The sequence below is a fragment of the Falco cherrug genome, chromosome 6 (assembly GCF_023634085.1).
Source record: "Falco cherrug isolate bFalChe1 chromosome 6, bFalChe1.pri, whole genome shotgun sequence".
Lineage (NCBI taxonomy): Eukaryota > Metazoa > Chordata > Aves > Falconiformes > Falconidae > Falco > Falco cherrug.
In genome coordinates, this window is record NC_073702.1 from 71,765,227 (window position 1) to 71,784,067 (window position 18,841).

An 18,841-nucleotide genomic window follows, 5' to 3' on the forward strand; every position below is an offset into this window, starting at 1 on the left:
GGTCCCTATTTCAGGGACCAGTGGATGCGGAGTTTCCCCTCCCAGGGATGGGGAGTTAATGGGATTTGTTGCTCCTGGTTGTGAGGCGAGGGGGGTTAATCCCTTCCTTCATGTATATCCCCGCTAAGCTGGTTTAGGTAGTGTTTAGAGTTAAAGTTTTTCGATACAGGCTCTGTCTGTCCATCCCTGCCGAGCCAGGCATGGGGCTGAACCCAGTGAGGTGCTGCTGTCTCCAGCTCTGCAGCCTTCACCCCCTCGCATCTCCCAGCACCCAGAAAAAAAAACTCACCTGAGTGAGCCCCAGGAGAAAAAAAAAAAGAAAAAAAAAAAGACCTTTAAATTTCACAAAAACAAAGAAAAAGCTTGTAAAAGCTTTTAGAAACCCTGCTGTTGTTGCTGGGGGAAAACTCCCAGCAAGGCCCAGAGCCTATTGTTTGCTGCAATGTGATTTATCATGGAGCGGGTAGGGCAGAAAAGGGCCTTTCCCCCACCGGCCGGGTGCTCAGCACCCACCCGCAGGGACCTGTTCCCCCAGAGTCACCTCTGCCAGTGGCTCCAGCAGTCATTAAGCTGATTTCAGGCATGTAGCTTTGGGGTTCAGGGTTGTTTTCTTAAGCCCATCATCTTTTAGGAGCCGTGCTGCAAAGCGTTAAATAGCCTCACCTGACCTCCTCCAGCAAAGCAAAGCTCTCCATCCTTATTTAGGGGCATACATCACCTCTCCAGTTTCTCTTCCAGTGCTGGAGGTGGAGCAGAGAAGTGAAATCTTGTGGGGGGGGAAGTAACTCTAAAACCACGCGAATTTGCCTTGAAACCCTTTTCCCATCCCAGCCTGCCTGAGTGCGTGTCCAGGCGATCCCGAACAGGGCGCACAGGAGGGCTGGACACATATGCCGTGCCATATGGAGTGGCGCAATTCTGGTCAATCGGATCTTTAGGAGTTTTATCGTTTAATTTCTTAATGTGCTAATAGTGCAGAGGGAGGGAATGGATCATCAGTTAAGTCCAAGGATTTATGTTTTTAAGGGAGCGTAATGTATTTTCAGGCGGGTTGAAGTGGGCTTTAAATATCCCCGGTAAACGTGATGGGGAGCAGGCAAGAGTATGAGCTAGAAAAGACCCTGAAAGATGCCTTTGAGCATTAATCCAGCCCAGGTTTATAACGCGGCACCCAGCCCCCATGTGAGTAGGCTGAAATTCAGGCTGAAATTCCTGTGTCCGTTTTGCGAAGACATTTTGCCTAGCACTGTGAGCAATGTGAGCCCCGGTCTAGGTTTGCACCTCCAGCTGCCCCCCTGGTTTTCAGCAGTGGCTCCATCTCTACGGCTCGGCTCTGTAGGCATCTCACTTCCATTTGAAGCCACGAAGGATGGATGGCAAAAATCTCCCTGAGGCCCCTCATCCTCACTTTCCCCGCTTGTGTGAATGGGGAATTGCGTTTACTTCCTTCAAATTGCCACTTGGGATCAGTGCTCATGGAGAATCCCAAAGCATTCTGGGATCCTCTAAAGGAAGGTCTTACAGAGAGGTAAAGCACTGCTACCTACGGAACAAAATATATTGAAGTAATTTTGGTGAGGTAGTGAAATGACAACTTTTCACCTCCAACCAAGTTACCTCCCGTGAAATACATATATTTATTTTCAAAGTAAAATAGCTCAGCTCTTTATAAATGTCCAAGACAGAAAACCAAGGGGGAGATAAATAACATGACACTGCGAGCCCCTCCGCGGGCAGGCTGCCGGTGTGGTCCCCATCGGGCAGCTGCCAGCCGGGCCAGGGCTGATGCTCCTGCAGCCCCTGGCTCCAGCTGCGGTTTGAAGCACAGCAGTCTCAGAGGGATGCTCTGGCTGTTGGCTTCTGTCAGGGAGACCTTTGAAATCTGTGCTATATGATTTCTTATCTGAATCGCAAAACGTTTAAAGAAGGTATACGGGAAGCTGTTCGTTCAGGGTAAATAGGGCTTGCTTTTTTTTAAGGCAGATAATATTGCAGCATCAAATTTTTGGAGGGGAGGCGTTATAAAGTGCAGGCGGGGAGATTTTTGTGGCTGGGCTGGTGACTCTGCTGAACAATTTTCAACAGCTAATTTCCAGTATTTCCTTGAAAACTCCTCCGATTTGGTGCATTAGATGAAATGTCATTAACGTAATGGAAACAAAATGGTACTACTGTTAAACAGCACTAAGAAGAAAGGGCCGTGGCTCTCAGCTGGCTCGGCACGAAGATTTCAAGCGCCTTGCCGGGGGGGGGGGGGGGGGGGGCAATGCGCACAGGGCCCTTGTGCTTATTCAGAGCCGGATGCTTCTGCTTGTCTCTGAACACAGACACACACACACAGTCTGTGCTCAGGCTATGAACCCTGCACTCGTGCTTCCATGCAGTTTTTTCTCAGCAACTTCTAGGCCTCGATTAGGAGGCCGGGGGGGGTGGTGGGGGGGAAGCATGTATGTCTCTTCATGCAATGGGAAGGAATATACATGCGATGCGGCGCGATACGTAGCTGAAATGATCTCAACGGCATGGTAGCTGCAGCTTGTGCAGAGATCCCAGGAGTGGGCACATGCCCTTGACACGAAATCACCCGGCGAGTAATAAAGGATTTCCTGCCTTCAGAGCCTGCTTTAGCCAGGGGTTTAGCCTGGGTTATGATGTGCAGCACCCTGACAAGGTCACAGGGTCTAACAGGGCGCTCCAGGAAGCACTAGTAATGCTAGGAATATATAGATATCCCTGGATATAAATGTATAGATAGCCAAAGCATGCATTTCTTATCACCAGTATATATCAGGACCTTGCCATAAACAAAAAGCATGCTCTTCTCCTTTGAAATCCACCTTGAACGCAGTGTGGGGGGTGTAGTGGTTGCGGTTTGGTTTTATTATTTTTGTTTATTATTATTATTATTATTATTATTATTATTATTATTATTATTATTATTATTATTATTATTATTGTCTCCCCCCTTTCCCTGACAATTGTCAGCAGAGAGGCTGCAAAAAAAGCTGAGGAACCACTGCAGCCTGAACGCAGCCCTAGGAGCTGTCAGCTCCACGCCACTGCAGTGATGTCAGCCGCAAAACACAGCCACTTCCACCCCCAGCCCCTCCACACACGCACACACAAGTCGCAAGAAGAAGAATTCATAATTACAGTAGCGTAGCCATGAAACCAGCGGTGTTGGGGGGGCAGAAAGCAAAGCCTCATCCCAAACTGGTCCTTTATTGTATTTTTTTTCTCTCTCTCTTTTTTTCTTTTTCCCTTGCAAAGCTGTACCCAGCTCTGCAGCATCCTTTCTCCGCAGCAGGGCTAGGGGAGGCCGGGGGGGGCGGGGAGGGGGGGAGGTAGGGCAGGGGTTTCCCCCCCCCCCCCCCTTCAGCCGGGTGGAGGGTGCGGGAGGCGGCGGGGGGCGGCGGGGGGAGCTGGGCAGGGCTGGAGGCTCTCTCCCCGCGGGTCGCTCCTTGTTTTAAAAGGCAGCATTTCTGCGGACAACACCCGGAGCATCTCTGCGGGAGAGGGGCTGGGGGCGAGGGCTGCAGCCGCCTTGTTTTCGGCGCACGGAGTCAGCAGCTGTGATTTTTTTTTTTTTTTTTTTTTTTTTGGCTGAATAATCCTTTACGGGGAGGGGGGTGTGCGGGGAAAGGGGGGGGGGGGGGGGGGGGAGAGGCTGGGGGAGGAGGGAGGGAAAGTGGATCAACATCACCGAAGGAGGACAGCGAGCAAGATTAGGGCTGGCTAATGATAAATGAGAAGGCGCCGCTGACAGCTCCTCTCTCCGCGCAGTGCCCTCCCGGCTGCTCCGCGCTGCGCGCTCCCTCCGCACCCCTCCGGCCGCCTGCTCCGCTCCCCGCCGCCGGCCTGGCTTGATCCACACCCCCCCCCCTTCCTTCTTTTTTTTTTTATATATATATTTTTATATATATATATATACATACATATCATTTTCACCTCTCCTCCGCATAGCGCGGGGGGGGGGGAATTCCCTCCCTCAAGCATCTTCCGCGGGATTACGCGCCTGGCCGCGCTGCTGCACCGGCTGCCGGACGGAGGGACCACGGCGGGGCTGCCGCAGGGGGTATTTCCTTCGCTCCTCTTGTTGTTTGGGGGGGGGGAGGGGGGGGGTGTTGGGGTTGGGGTCGGGCCGGGAAGGGAAGGGGGGGAGGGCGGCATGACACCCCTCAGCATCGCCGGGGGGGGGAGGGGGGGTGCAATGGGGGCTGCGCACCCCCCCTTCCGCGCCCTTTCTTCCCCCCTCGGAGGGCTGGGGCGGGGGGGGGAGTGCCAGGGCGGTTTAGCCGTGAGCTCTGCCCGTCACCCCCCGCCGTGGTACCCGGGTGACCTTTCAAATCAAAGCCCGGCTCGTACCTACCAAGGTGCATTGGCCAGCAAGGGCTGGGGAGGGGGGGGGGGTGTGATGGGGAGGGGGGGTGATGCACCCGGGCTCTCCCCCTCCCTCTGCCTTTCCCCCCTCCCTCCCTCCCTCCCTCGCTGCTCCCTCCCTCTCTCTCTGCTGCATTTTGCATGAGCTATCTAGGTCATTAGCATTTTAGCGTATGCAAGACTTGACAAAGCTGATGAGAAGCCAGATGGGCCCCTCTCCTCTTTTTTTTGCACCACTTGGGATCTGAGCGAAAGGATTGACTGCAGCAGGCGAACGGGGGAAGGTTTATTGCGCTCCTCCAGACCCCCCTTTATAGCAGCGCGGCGGGGCTCGGGGCAGGCGGCAGAGCGGGCAGCGGCGGGCACGGACGGCGGGCAGGTAACGGGGCAGCGCCGCCCCCGCCGCCCCTTCCCGGGGCAGCACCCCACAGCCTTGGCTTTATTTTATTTTACAGAATTTTTTTTCCGACCGTGGGGGCGGTGGGGGGGTGGTTGGGTTTTATCCTCCCCCTCCCCCCCCCCCCCCCCCCGCCCATCGGGCAGGGCGCGCCGAGCCCTCCGCGGGGCGCGGAGAACAAAGGCTGGGCTCCGCGGGGGCGGTGGGCAGCGCGGCCCCTCTCCACACCTCCTCTCCTTCCCACCTCCTTTTTTTTAAAAAAAAATTAATAATTTCCCCCTCTTCTTATATACATTTTCTTTTCCTCCCGAGGAAAGGCCCCTCTCTCCGTGTTCACAGCGGACCTTGATTTAAATGTCCATACAATTAAGGCACGCGGTGAATGCCAAGAACGAGGCTGACCAGCATCGAGGCCGGAGGCTGCTCCGCGGCTCTCCGCACCCGCGGAACCCCCTTACCCACCCCCCAGCTCGGCCGCGGGGCGCGCAGGCAGCGCTGCGCACCGGCGCAGGTGGCACCCGCAGCGCGGGGAGGGGGGCGGAGAGGGGTGGGATGGGGGGGAAGACGACACGGCACCTTTTGAGGGGGTCTCCGGGAAAAAAAAGGGGAGGGGGGGGTCCCTGCGCGCACAGGCAGCCGGGGAATGAAACCTGGAGCTGTCACTCGGGGGTGACCGCGGGCGGGCCCCCGCGGGGGACGCGGCTGCTGCCCCCCGCGACTGCGCCGGTGCCGCCGCTTTGTGCTTTGCCTTTTCTCTCTCCTTTTCTCCGCAGAGGGCTGCGTTTTCCCCTGCTAAAGCAAGGGCATGTCTTGGGGTCACCGGGGCTCACGCTGCTCCCCCCGGCAGGGGGGAGGCTGGGGCAAAGCCGCTTTTTTCTTTATTTTTTTAAACTGTATTGTTATATTATTTTTTTTCCGGTGGCTGTTTGTTTGTCTTTCCCCTCCACCCACCCTCTCCTTTAATCCTTATAATTTCAATCAAAAGTGCCGGGGAGAAGAAGGGGGGAAGCCCTGTGTCTGCAGGGCGAGGCCGGGCGTAAATCTCTTGGAGGGATAAACATGTCATTTGTTCCCTTTGTATGGTAATGCTGTCCCCCCCCAGCTGCCCCCCCCCCCCCCCCCCCCCCCAGCAGCTGCCCTGACCATACATCCTCCCTACAAAAGATCCCAATTACCCATCGGCTGCCTCATTATACTCCTTACACAGCCCCGGCGAGAGGCGTGTGTGCGCAAGAAGCCGAGGGGAGGGAGGGGGAAGGAAAGGAGGGGGGAACCAGCACCTGAATTATTCAGAAAATAAAATAAAATTCAAAAAAATGGAAGCCCGAGGCGGCGGGAGGGGAGAGTGATGGAAGGATGCTGCAACCCCGCGGCCTAATGCAGAGCGGGTGCCCCTGCAGAGCTGCCTGCAGCGCAGGGGCTGCTCCGCCACCCACCCCACTGGTTTATATTTTCCCCTCCTTTTTCACGCTTTTATTTTTCTTTAGTTTTTTTCTCTCCACCTTTTTAACCAGAGAGGTGCCTGGGACCCCACCACTACCCCCTGCCCATCTCCCTGCTGGGGCCCTTCAAGCCCCTGCCGCTCTCCCACCGCTTCTCCTCCCTTCCCTTCTCTTTGCAGCTGGAGGCCAACCTGCCCTGCATCCCTTCATCCCTGTGGCCGGCCCAGTGACTGTCCCAGTGCTCCCAGCAGGTGCCTTGCACCGGGCAAGGACAGGCCTTACTGGAGCAGACGGTCCCCCATCCCGCAGGGTGGCTGCAGAGCTGTGCCAAGGCGGGGGGGGCCTTTGATGACAGCATGGGGGGGGTCCATCTCTCTTTGCAGCTCTGCGCACAGACCCTCACCTATGGGACTGTGCCTGCGGGAGCACTGACAGCAGCTCGGGTTCCCTGGGACGTCTCTTTGCACCCCACACCCGGGGTGCTGCAGGTATTTCAGGGCAGCCCTCCCTGGGCTTTCAATCCCGGCAGGTGCAGATGCTGCAAGGAGCCTGCCGGGTCGTGCAGTGCCAATAAAGCTCTTTCGCTGCGGGCTCCCGCATCCTCTCCTTTGTTCGTGGAGATTTCTCACCCGTCCCTTTACAGTGGCGAAGGCAGGACCCCCCTCCCCCCCAAAGGACCCACACTCAGCACCAGGTGGGCAATGAATATTAAAATCCACCCCAAAATAAAAACCTCAGCCTTTCAGTTTGGCAGCCCACGGTCGCCTGTTCAACCCTGGGCAGGTGCCTCCACATCCTGGACCTCCAGGAGAATCTGAACTGCCAGAGGGCTCCTGTTTAATGAATAAAAGGGGGAAAGAGGAAGAGGTTTGGGGTCCCTTCTATCTGGGATCACCTCCACCCCCACAGGCAGATCCCTGCCCTGCTGCACTACACTCCGAGCATCCCTCTGCAGCACACGGCCCTCACCTAGACAGCCAGCAAAACAGCTTTTCCATTAACGAGCTGCAGCATGGGAGAGAGAAATAAGATCTAAATAACCCCAAATAAATAAACATCCCATTTATTGCTTGCGGAATGGCTGGGATGAAGAGACGCCATCACCTCACACCCAAAGGCAGGAGGCCTGGTACCCTGCTGAGGCCCGGCTGCCTCCCTTGGGCTCAGCTCAGGGGGATGGAGAGGAGGGGGCAGGAGGCTCTTATTAATACTAATCCCAAGAAATATTGCTATGCCCTGAATAAATCAGGCTGGGGGTTTCTCAAAGACCTTTGCCCCCTTGAGATGAGCTGCAGCACAGCCCCTCCTCTTCTGGGTGGACACTTTGGGTAGGGAAATAGTGCAGGGGGAGGGGGGGTGGACAGATGCGTTTGATTTTTTTGCTGAGGGATGGAGGAGGAGGTGGCACAATTTTATTCCAAGCACGTCAGCTCCCCATCACCACCACCCTGTCCCCTCCTTCCTCCCTCCACCCACAGTCCGATGTAAACATAACGGCTAGAAACCTGCCAGGCTCCATCCCCAGTTGGATTATAGGGGGGGAATTAAGCAGCTTGTGTGAACGTTTGATTAACAGACATGCCCCCAAATAACCTTCAGGCGTCTGGCCTCAAGGTCATGCACTGGAAGGAGCTGGCGGGGCTGGGGAGAGGGACCCTCAGGTACCCACGATGAGAGGAGAGGAAAGGGATAGATGGATGGAGCAGAGAAGCGGGGCACACAGATCCTTCCATCTGCAATTTTATGCCATTTTTATTTCTCTCTGCCCACGCCCACCCCCTGACCAATTCACTCACCACTGCAGCACTAGTTTGACTCAAGATGCTCTGGCTCCAGTGGAGAGGTGTAAAGGAAGATGTGGGAAATTCCTCTATTTCCCTCCTTACCTGGCTCTCTCTTGAGTCCCAGCCCCATCTAGCTCTGCTGTTCACCATGAAGGACAGTGGTCTCAGTGCAGAAAGGTTTTTTCCTCCACATCCCCACAGCATCCAGCTCCTTTTTTCAGTTTATTTTTATACCACATGCCTCCTTGAACCGCAAACCAACATATATCCTAGCAGCAGCAGTCAAAGTGGGTGTTTTATTGGGAAATCTAATCAGAATTCAAGGGGAAAATCCTTTCTTAATGTCTTGGCTAAGCAACGAGCTCAATTAAATTGCTTAGACCATAAAAAGGACCAAGAATCCCATATTTATTTTCCTCTCTGCTCTTCCTGGACAGCACCATCATCCTCACACACCACTCCACCATCTTCAAAGCCCCAACAAGCCTCAATGACACAGGACTCGCATGTTATTCCCTGACCCCCACACTTCCCCGCCTCCCCCCAGCAACAGAGTCACAAATCATCTCAAACGCTCTAAATTTAGACCACCAGTGAGACCACAAACAGGGATTTCAGTGACATCACTGCTGGAAATTACGAGGTCAAATAGGAAAGCTGAACGTGGCGCCCTGAGGAGCAGGGATGGTGCTTTCATGATGCTCCCACACTCCAAGGCCATCCCGCTTCTCCTATTAAGACATCTCAAAGCAGCCCCTCAAAATATATTTTCCCCATCACCCAAAATGCCCAGAATTGGACCAGTAATTAGATTACATCCAATCAGGAGCTATGCTCAAAGACCGTGGGGACTCAACAGATCAGCGCTGCCGAGATGCTCGGTGTGACCGGGTTTGCTCCAAGCCTGCGGGCAATGAGAAACCAAACGAGCAAAGCCGACGAGCTTTGCCCAGTGCAGAGGCTGGGAGGAGAGGCCACTCACATCTCCTGCCACCCCGGAGCTGGAAGGCAGGCCCAGAGTTTGCTGCACGGCTGGTGATGATGGAAGATACGCCGTTACCATGGCACTTGCACAGTTGTGCACGCATACAGTCCAAAGTTGTGCTGTGATTATGGGGTGGTGATGCTACTAGGGTATCCCAGTACCTATAGCACTTTCTGCTTGCTTTGCTCTGCATCCAAGGGTCACAGCAGAAAAAACACTGCACGTAGGGGAAAGGGAGCCAGGGCTGAGTCCCAAGGTGGGAATGGGGCTGCTCTGAAGTGAGAGGTCCCATATCCCCGAAGATGAGTAAAGAAGAGGGATCCCCGTGGCTCCTGTTGCACTGTAGCTGAAGGAGCAGATCCTGACCTCCTCAACAAGACCAGATGAGTTGGAGGGCAAGAGTTTGCTAGGAGGAGCTCAGAGGGTGCAGAGTGTCCAGAAATTATCTGGACCCTCATCCAAAGGTTTAGCAGTGACATGATACCCAGTGAAATCACAGTTCTTGAATTGCTAGCTGTGCAAGGAAAGATTGAAATGGTATCAGTCACTCATGTGAACTTATACATCGTGATACAGAAATACACCTATACTGACCCCAGTAACCTTGGTCCATAAAATGTCCATCCTACCGTGCAGTGTAAGCATCCTGACTATGGTCCATGAACCTGTCCCAGCAATATAAGTCACATTAGCAGGACCCCAGACCCTTCCTGCCTTGCAGTGAGGTACACTTTCCAAGCAAGAAGGCTGCAACAGGGGGTGTTTTGGGACTGTTTCAGCCAGAGTGCAGGACAGCGAGAGGATAAAATGCCCTGTGGGTGGTCACTGCAGGTGGTCAGCAGCACAACCTCTCCCCACACCCAAGGCAAGCTCTGAGCAGCCTGGCTAGAGGAATTATCCCTCTCTTGCTGTGTCCTGAGGGTATTTAGGGAGCTGGGGACAGGCCGAAGGCTCATTGGAGGACACTCCTATCCCTTGTGGTATTTGAGCAGAGTGCGGTCCTCAGCAAGCGTTTTCCAAGTGTCCCAACCTCTCTTCATTAGGTTAGGGAGGTAGGGGAGCTGCAGAGGTGGGATTCACCCTACCAGATCTCAGCTGCCCAAAGGTCCTCTCATGCCTGTGAATCCCACTGTGTGAACATCCGTTGCCGATGGACAGCCATCCCTCATCCCTGGAACAAACCACACTCTGGAGACGCTGGTCTCTCTGCCCAGCCAGGAAGCAGGCCAGCAGGCCAGTGGAGACTATCCACGTGCCTTTCAGTTGAAATGAAGAGAGATGTCCCCTATACCCAGACTGTGAATATGAAAACAGTATCAGCAAGTAATAGAGGCCAAGGGGCCTAGCTCTGCCAAGATCATAGAATCATGAAATGGTAGAACAGTTTGCGTTGGAAGGGACATTTAAATGCCATCTAGTCCAACCCCCCTGCCATGGGCAGAGACATCTTCAACTAGACCAGGCTGCTCAGAGTCCCGTCCGACCTGGCCTTGAATATTTCCAGGAATGGAGCATCTCCTACCTCTCTGGGCAACCTGTGCCAGTGACTCACCACCCTCGTGATAAAAAATATCTTCCTTATATCTACTCTGTCACCCCTCCTTTAGTTTAAAACTATACCTGTTATTCCCGCAGACCCTGCTAAAAAGTCTGTTCCCATCTTTCTTATAAGCCCCCTTTAGGTACTGGAAGGCTGCAACAAGGTCTCCCCAGAGCCTTCTCCTCCCCAGGCTGAGCCACCCCAGCTCTCCCAGCCTGTCCCCACAGCAGAGCTGCTCCAGCCCCTGAGCATCTCCCTGGCCTCCTCTGGCCCCGCTCCAGCAGCTCCATGTCTCTCCTGTGCTGGGGACCCCAGAGCCGGACGCAGCGCTGCAGGGGGGTCTCACCAGAGTGAAGGGGGCAGAATCACATTCCTTGACCTGCTGGCCATGCTGCTTGTGATGCAGCCCAGGATATGGTTGGCTTTCTGTGCTGCGAGCACATGTTGCCGGCTCATGTCCAGCTTTTTATCCACCAGTACCCCCAAGTCCTCCACAGGGCTGATTTCAATCCCTTCGTCCCCCAGCCTGTACTGATACCACGGGTTGCCCTGACCCAGGCGCAGGACCTTGCACTTGGCCTTGTTGATCCTCATGATCCACATGGACCCACTTCATGAGCTTGCCCAGGTCCCTCCAAATGGCATCCTGTCCCTCAGGTGTGTCAGCCACACCACTCAGCTTGGTGTCATCCACAGACTTGCTGATGGCAAAGATTAAATGTTCCTGGCACAAATTACTGCTGGGGGGAGCATAACCTCTTGTAAAGTCCTGTGACATCCAAAAGAGGCTGACATGATGCTTTTTGGCACTGCTGCTCACAGCACCTACCTCCTTTGGTGGTCAGTAACCCTTTGCTGCCTTCTCACTTGTTCTGTGGCTTTCAACAACACAAAAAGGCTGGGAAATGCTGCCATTGCCCTTTGCGTTTCATGTTCACCTTGCCCCAGAGGGACAAATGAAAAATAAACCACCAAGCCAATCACCCCTTCTGCATCAGTTCCTCCTACAGGCACAAAATACGACATGGTGGGACAGACAGAGGAGGTTGGAGATGGAGAGACAGCAGCTATCAACATCTAAATCTGATATAAGTTGCTTTGGCCACAGCAGCGTTGTGAGGATTTCTCCATTGCCAATACACACAGTGGCAATTTTATGAATGCTTGCTTATTTGTATGGAGACTTTTTATTATAAACCAAGATGGGCTGAAGTGTTTCCATGTGGTACCAGCTGTAGAGATGAGCTAATGCAAAGCTCAGTCATTTCCCTGCTAACACGGGTCTTCCTCTGCAGGCATAGTCACACCGATAATGTCTTATATGGGGAAAGACAAAAGTAATGCGTATGCATGTGTAATTTTCAATGTCAATGTGTTCAACTATCAGTTGGAATCATAAAAGTTATTTCATTTATTACAATCATACATAAAGCCTCTTAGAGCTGCAGACTTGGAATAGGCAATTATACCCATAGGTTAATAACATACAGCGATTTGACTGACAACTGGAATTAGATTTAAACACGGCAGAGTGGCATGCTAAAGGCACTTTATTAAAACTGTGGCTGGGGATTTGTTCAAAATACCAGTTGCATACCTTTCCTGGTAAAATATTTATAGATAGTGCCATATCATGGCCTATTATATTGTGTTTTCTTCTCCTTTCCCCTGCTATGAGTTCTGCTGTATAGCAAGGAATTTAGCTGGTCAGATTTTCCTGGAGAGAAGGCAAATGCTCTGGGTTGTTCAATATAGGGGGAGGGGATGGGCTGTGATACGCAGTGGGAAGGGGCCATATAGCAGTGATTATACCTACAAGGTACCTGAATTTACCTCTCCATCCTCTCTCTGTATACACTCCCCAGTGCAGCAGCATCTTAACACTGCACTCATTAGCACAGTTAACAACCCCTCTAGCCCAGATAAAACCAGGATTCAGTTACCAATACAGTCAGTAACATAAACGTTGTTTGATTCAGTTGATACTCTGAGTTTTTCTTATCCTGTTACCAGAAAAGTTTGCTCTTGTGAGGTTAGTTTACTGTGGGGATGGATTGCCTGCAGTTGGAGTGGGATCTTTGCTCCTGGGAGGTTTTAATACCAGGCTAGAAAAATGTGTACCATGAATAACAGAAGAAAACAATTCATCCTGCCTTGGGACAAGGGGATGGGTTAGAGCCCAGTATTTCCCACCATTCTTGGAAAAAACACTAAATTAGTTTTAAAAATAGCTAAGCACCAGCAAGGATTCTGGGGCTGGACCAAGTGACATCCAAAGGTCTTGTTCCAACCTACATTGGTCCAAGAATCCAGCTAACCTGTCAATTAGGATTAAAATCCCAAAGGTTCTCGCTGTACCATTGCTATCACTTGCAGCCAATGGAAAAGGCAGGTTACATCTGAAAGGCCCATAAAATTAACTCTTAGTTCCCTTTTCTTGCTTTCTTGCCTCGTTTGCATGACGTTGAATGTACCTATGTAATAGGGGCTGGCTTGCAGCATAGTCCAAACCAGTAGCCATCTATGGCCCAGGGGTTAAAACCCACTGATCCAGATGCGCTGTATTTGATTTAAGGATTTATTTTTAAAATTAGCAAGACCAAAATCAGCAGAAAGAAAAGGGCAATACTGTCTCTGGAGAGGAAAAAGGGACAGTCCTTGGTTTTAATCCACTGAAGTCAGATGGTGCAAGTAGACCCCCAAGCTGGTGGCCAAATCTAGCAAAGTACAAGGAGGATTACAGGTGTGTTTAACAGAGGAAAAAAATTTCACCCAGGACATCACTGGCAAGAGTATATAGCCCAGATCTCTGGACTCCCATTCTTCTAGAATAAAACCTAATGGTGTAAAACCAGAGTTCAATCAAAAATATTTTCCTTAGTTTCATGGAAGGGGAAGCTAGAGGTGCACTCTGCCAAAAAAGGACCTTGAATCCACCCCTCCATCATCACTCCCTGCCTGGCTGAGCAGTGCAGTCCAGACCAGCAGCCATCCATGGGCCAAGGGTCCCCAGGGGTCCCTGGTCCCCAGGATGAGGAATAGGCTCCAGCAAAGCTCTAACTTCAGACGTTAGTACTAGTAGTCAGTCTGTAGCTCTGAACTACAGACCTCTCCTACCAACCTGAGGACCCACCCCTAATTTGAAGACCCTTATTGCCCAACAATTAAAAAAAAGTGAAGCCTGAGAGCACCACCTACAAAAAGATCGTCCTTGCGCTCCTTATGCATTAAATGTGAAGGCTCAGAGCCTTCCTGTCATGCCACAGCTGGCAAAAGAGCAAGTGTCTGGGCTGGGATTACCCAGTGATGATCCTGATGCTACAACCTTTCCCCAAAGATCAGCCTGTTGAGCCACTCCCCACAGGGTCAGCAGTGCCCACGGCAGAGGTGGCACTGTCCCTACACACACAAACGCCTGCACACACTTTCTCAGCAGCTTTTTCTGGCAGATTTACCGGTGCCAACAGCAGCTTTGGAGGAAAAAGTGCCAAGAGATGATTAACCAGAGGCATGTAGGGGGGTGCATGGTGGGCACCAGCTCAATCCCAGGGTGACTCGCTTTGTTAAAATGCCCATGGGAGAAGCAACCTCCTTTTTTTTTTATGCTTTGAAAATTTACAATATTTTTTGTCGTATTCTCCCTCCTATCACTGATAAAACTCATCCTGGCACATCTTCAGCCCAGGATCAGCTTTTAAAGCATGGCAGAGAAGACCTCTGTGATTTAAAACAAACATCCAGTCCTTGGCCGTAGCCCAGTCTGAATTCAGGGAAGTATCTAAATGTTTCAAGGCAAGGGAAGGGGGTGCACATGTGAAACCCACTGGTGGGTGACAGGAAGGATCAGGGCCTGACAGGGCTCGATTTAGCCCAGCTAGTGTTTTCCCTCTCATCTCAGGCCCAGGCAGACAAAACACTGTGCATGGTTTACCACCCTTTCAAAGAGATTCTTGTGACAGGGCAGTTGCATAGCCAGCTCATGTAATCTCACCATGCATCTCATTTTTTGAAGGTATAAATATATGTAGGAATACATATACATACATATATGTTGTTTTTCTTAAAGCCCCAGGCCCTAGAAGCAGATCATTTTTTAAAAACCTCAATTTTCAAAAGGTTTGATGGGATGAGTTGAGTTTACTCTAGCAGCTAAAAAACCAGAAGGCAAATTCAAAGCACGTTAGACAGAGTACTAAAAATATGAGCAAGAACTTTGAGCCAGTTTTGTGATCTGGGGGTTTCTGGCTGTGATTTCTGGTTGTTTGGGGTTGGAGATAATGGAACTGAGAGCGGAGGGCAGCATGGTTCTATTTCAGGATCAATATCAGGGTAGAGCAAATGGTGTGTTTATCTGCTAGCACACACAAGCCTTAAAAGGTCTAATTGTGTCCTGCCTTACACTAATGCAGCTCTGTGGCACCACCAGTGAGTACCAGGGTAGCCAAAATGTGCTCATTTTCCAGTCGTCCCCTGGATTTTGTTGAGCATCCTGTCTATCCTGGGCACGCCCCATCATGCACAGTGTGTTTGATGGGTTATTGCAAGGATGCCCGAATGTGCACACTCATCTCACTCATGCCCTCACTCATGCCACGGAGTAAAAGGGACCTACATGTTCTTGTAGGAGTTCCCGCTAGGAAATAAGGCCCATATACAAGATCTTAATTTGGGGGAGACTTCAAGGACATACCCAGACCAGCAGAGATATCCAGGAGCAGCTATTGCATGAGAAGCTGAGATTTCCAGGGAGACCCAGCCCAGCTCCACAGACACAAAACCACAATTGTCATCTGTGATGAACAACAGAGAGGGGAACATACAGGAAACAGCAATTAAACCATTAAAGTCTTGGGCAGCTTCCCAGTGACCGGCAGCCCTTAGCTATATAAATATCTCACATGGCATAAAAGGAGCTATTCTCTACCCATTATATACCCACAATGACCTTCAAGAGGGACAAGAGAGTAGGGATTGTCACTGGGCACACCAAACTGGCATCTTCTACTCCACCTGAGGAGTGACACATCTAGAAGGGGGTTTGGTTCCCTTTGGATGAGGATCTTCTGTTCTCCTCTAGCAGCTCTTGGTGGTCCCAGTGCAAGTTAAGATTATCCTATGGCGTAATTACTGCCCAGATCTGCTGCCTATAAATACCTGGATGCAGCGTAGGGATAAAATCTGCCTGTCAATGCAGCTAACATTGGGTGGTACCAGCATTCCTGGTGATGGGGAGCAGGAAGGAAGGCAATGGGGTTCCTCTGTGAGTGTAAGAATGTGGCAAATGTGCTGTTATTGACATATTTCAGTGTTAAGACAGAGCTTTTTATAGTTAATCTGAATTTTTTATATTCAGGTTTTGTATCACACCCCAAACACCTTGAGCCTCAACTCACTCCAACCTGGAGCAGATACTGTAACACCCGCTATAATGTACAGCACCATATATATCCATCCATGTGCCAACACATAAGGAAACATTAGCAAAGGCAGAGAGAAATCGTGGCTCCCATTCCTCTGTTACCTCTGCAATGTGCAGTGGCCAAGGTGTTCTCCTGCAGTCTCAGAGACACCTCCAGAGGCTCTGCAAGGACAGGGTCATGCTGTGTGTGCAACCTCAAAGCCCCAGGTCGTGGATTCAAGGGATAATCTCTGCTTCTCTGGTTTGCTTTTTTGAAAGTTTCCAGTCACCATCACAGCAGGGAAAGGCTGGGAGATGCCACAGAGGCTCCACAAGCAGCAGCAGGAGGGAGAGCAGAAGAAACTCCTTTTCATACAGAGAGTAAAAAACAGCCAACAGGGAGAGGGGCAGCGCAGGCATGGGACTGTTCCCAAAAGACAATTGGGATGCAGCTACCCTGTTAGGAGGGGAGAGAGTTTTACAACCTCCTCCTGGCACTGGTTAGTTTATTGGTTAATAACTAGTACAGATGTAGCTTTAGGAGAGCTGGCACCAGGCACATGGGCTTTGCCCTACCTGCTCTGTGTGAACCAGAGGTACCCAGAGCACATAAGTTTGGCTTGTTTTGAACCTAATTTTTTCCTTGATGCTAAATAGAGATATTTCACATAAGAAACAACAGGGAGGCAATTTTTTTTTTTAATCTATGTGTTCCCTGCAGCAACAGACACTTGAGCACAGCTTTGTGCCAGTGCCTGAGAGTCAGCAATAACTAGGAAATTGTCCAGTTTATTTTAATAGTCAAGCTGAGTGAGATGCAAAAGAACTTGATGAGTGTTGAAAAATTTGCTCAGTAGTTACAGTTGTCCTTTAACTAGCCAGAGGAACAGCCCTGAGACCAATATTGGAACTGAAATAATCCAGGGAAGATCCATGATCATAAAAGACAACTACAACTAAAGTTTTCAGTAGTCAGAAATCATTCTTGGCATTTATCAGCCGGGCCACATGTTCTGCTTGTTGGGAGAGCTGTTTTGTGGACAGATACCAAGGCTGATTGCTCCATTCAATCTGGATGGGTTTTGTTAAAACCATCAGCAGAAGGTTTAGCAGTGTTTACACGTAAATAGTCATCCTCAGTTGCCGTCTCTCCTTTGAGGGGTCTGGATCTATGACTCTCCAAGATGAGTGATATGGCATGCACCTCTCCGGGACCATTCAGGTATCAGCAGACCCAGGCAGTCTTACCAAGGAGTGTCCAATGTGCTATTCTGGTTGCACCCAAACCAGGAGGAGATGCTACCCTGCACCCCTGCATTGGCCCTGTCTTCCCAGCCTTTACATAACACCTGGCCAGAAAAACCTTACTATGCACTGTTGATACCAGATTTAGTTGTTTATTCCTAAGAATGGCTGCACGTAGAGTTATGTTGGCTGAGCTCCATAGTGGTGAAGTAGAGATGGTGATGCGAGTCCTGCTTGTTGGATGGCAGCACTTTTCCCTTCCCACCAGCGATGGAGTCTTACACTGCAATTCCTCCTGCTGCAAAGAGGGATGCTGCAGCAAACAGCGTGTCTGCAGGATGATGAAACACAGAGGAACTGTAATAAGATTTAAAATAAAGCCAGCTTTTACCCTGGCATGTCTGGTCTGGATGAATCCAAAATATTAGTAGTACAAAACCCACGTGAAGGAGAAGTGCCCTTGACCAGATGTGCGGCAAGTCCCAGACAGGAAGCCTGACGCAGCTCTTCCCATTCACACCCCTCTCTGTCAGTTCAGAAGGACAAATCCTGCATTGCAAAGAGCCCATCTAAAACAAGGAACAGAAAGAATGGCATCAGCGTGGCCAAACCCAATGCAACACATCCAGGGCACTGCACAAATGGTGTGTGTGCTATGGGTCTGGCTTCCCAGCCCGCAGGAACCACGGACCTCTGGCAGACAATCTGATTTTGGCACTGTTGTCCATTCCTGAGCAGAAATTAGCTGAAACGTGCAGCGCATCTCTCAACATTTCGGTGCGGCAGCCACTAGAGGGAGGGTTCAGTGCTGTACAGCTGCAGGCTCAGTCCAAGAGCGGGACTCGGAAAATCCCTGCAGCCCTTGGAAAGGAGGAACCACTTGAAACTCTGCACGAAAAAAGGCAGGAGGCTTGCAAAGAAGGACTCATACAAGCAATGCACAAAGGAAGCGGTACCAAAATGCTTATATGGTTCACCATCACGCTGTCTCAGAAATCTATCCCTTTGTCAAATATTCACGCATACCTTTGCAGAAAGCAATACCATTGTAACAACACCAAGAGACTGCATTGCTGGAAGGAGGCCGTAGAAGGAAAAAAACAAGCAAATTTTTTCAAAACAGAGAAACACAGTAACAATTTTCTAGTTTTAAAGCAAGCTGCCATAAATATCTATGACTACATCCCTGTAGTCAAGCTTTTTACTTTCTATAGAAAAACAAGTAAGGTCAACCACATCTTTGGGATGCTAAAGCTGAATGGGCATATGATGGACCTTACTAACATCTCAGCTAAGTCACTCCTGAGGTCTCTCTGCCCATGAGAATCACCCACGCTGGAAGCTTTGCAGGCAACCAACCAAGGTGCTCCCTTCTCTAGCACCCACCCTGTCCCTGACTGGCCTGCCCCATGCACTCTCCATCACTTCACATGACTCATAAGAAAGATGGGGACAAACTTTTCAGCAGGGCCTGCCTATAGTGATAGCACGACTTAATGGTTTTAAACTAAAAGAAGGGAGATTCAGACTAAAAAGGAAGCCATTTTTTACCATGAAGGTCATGAAACACTGGCACAGGCTGCCCAGAGAGGTGGGAGATGCCCCATCCCTGGAAACATTCAAGGCTAGGTTGGACGGGCTTCTGAGCAGCCTGGTCTGGTGGAAAGTAT

At 51.0% G+C, this 18,841-nt stretch overlaps 1 long non-coding RNA gene across 2 annotated transcripts; it reads left to right on the plus strand.

Moving 5' to 3' along the window:
* Positions 1-4,154: 4,154 nt before the first annotated feature.
* Positions 4,155-5,887, plus strand: LOC129736361 (uncharacterized). 2 transcript variants are annotated; one of them, XR_008732832.1, is made up of 2 exons: positions 4,155-4,759; positions 5,090-5,887. It is a non-coding gene; the product is annotated as an uncharacterized LOC129736361 (long non-coding RNA). The 2 variants fall into 2 exon arrangements; XR_008732831.1 differs by having other exon boundaries at positions 5,095-5,887.
* Positions 5,888-18,841: the final 12,954 nt, after the last annotated feature.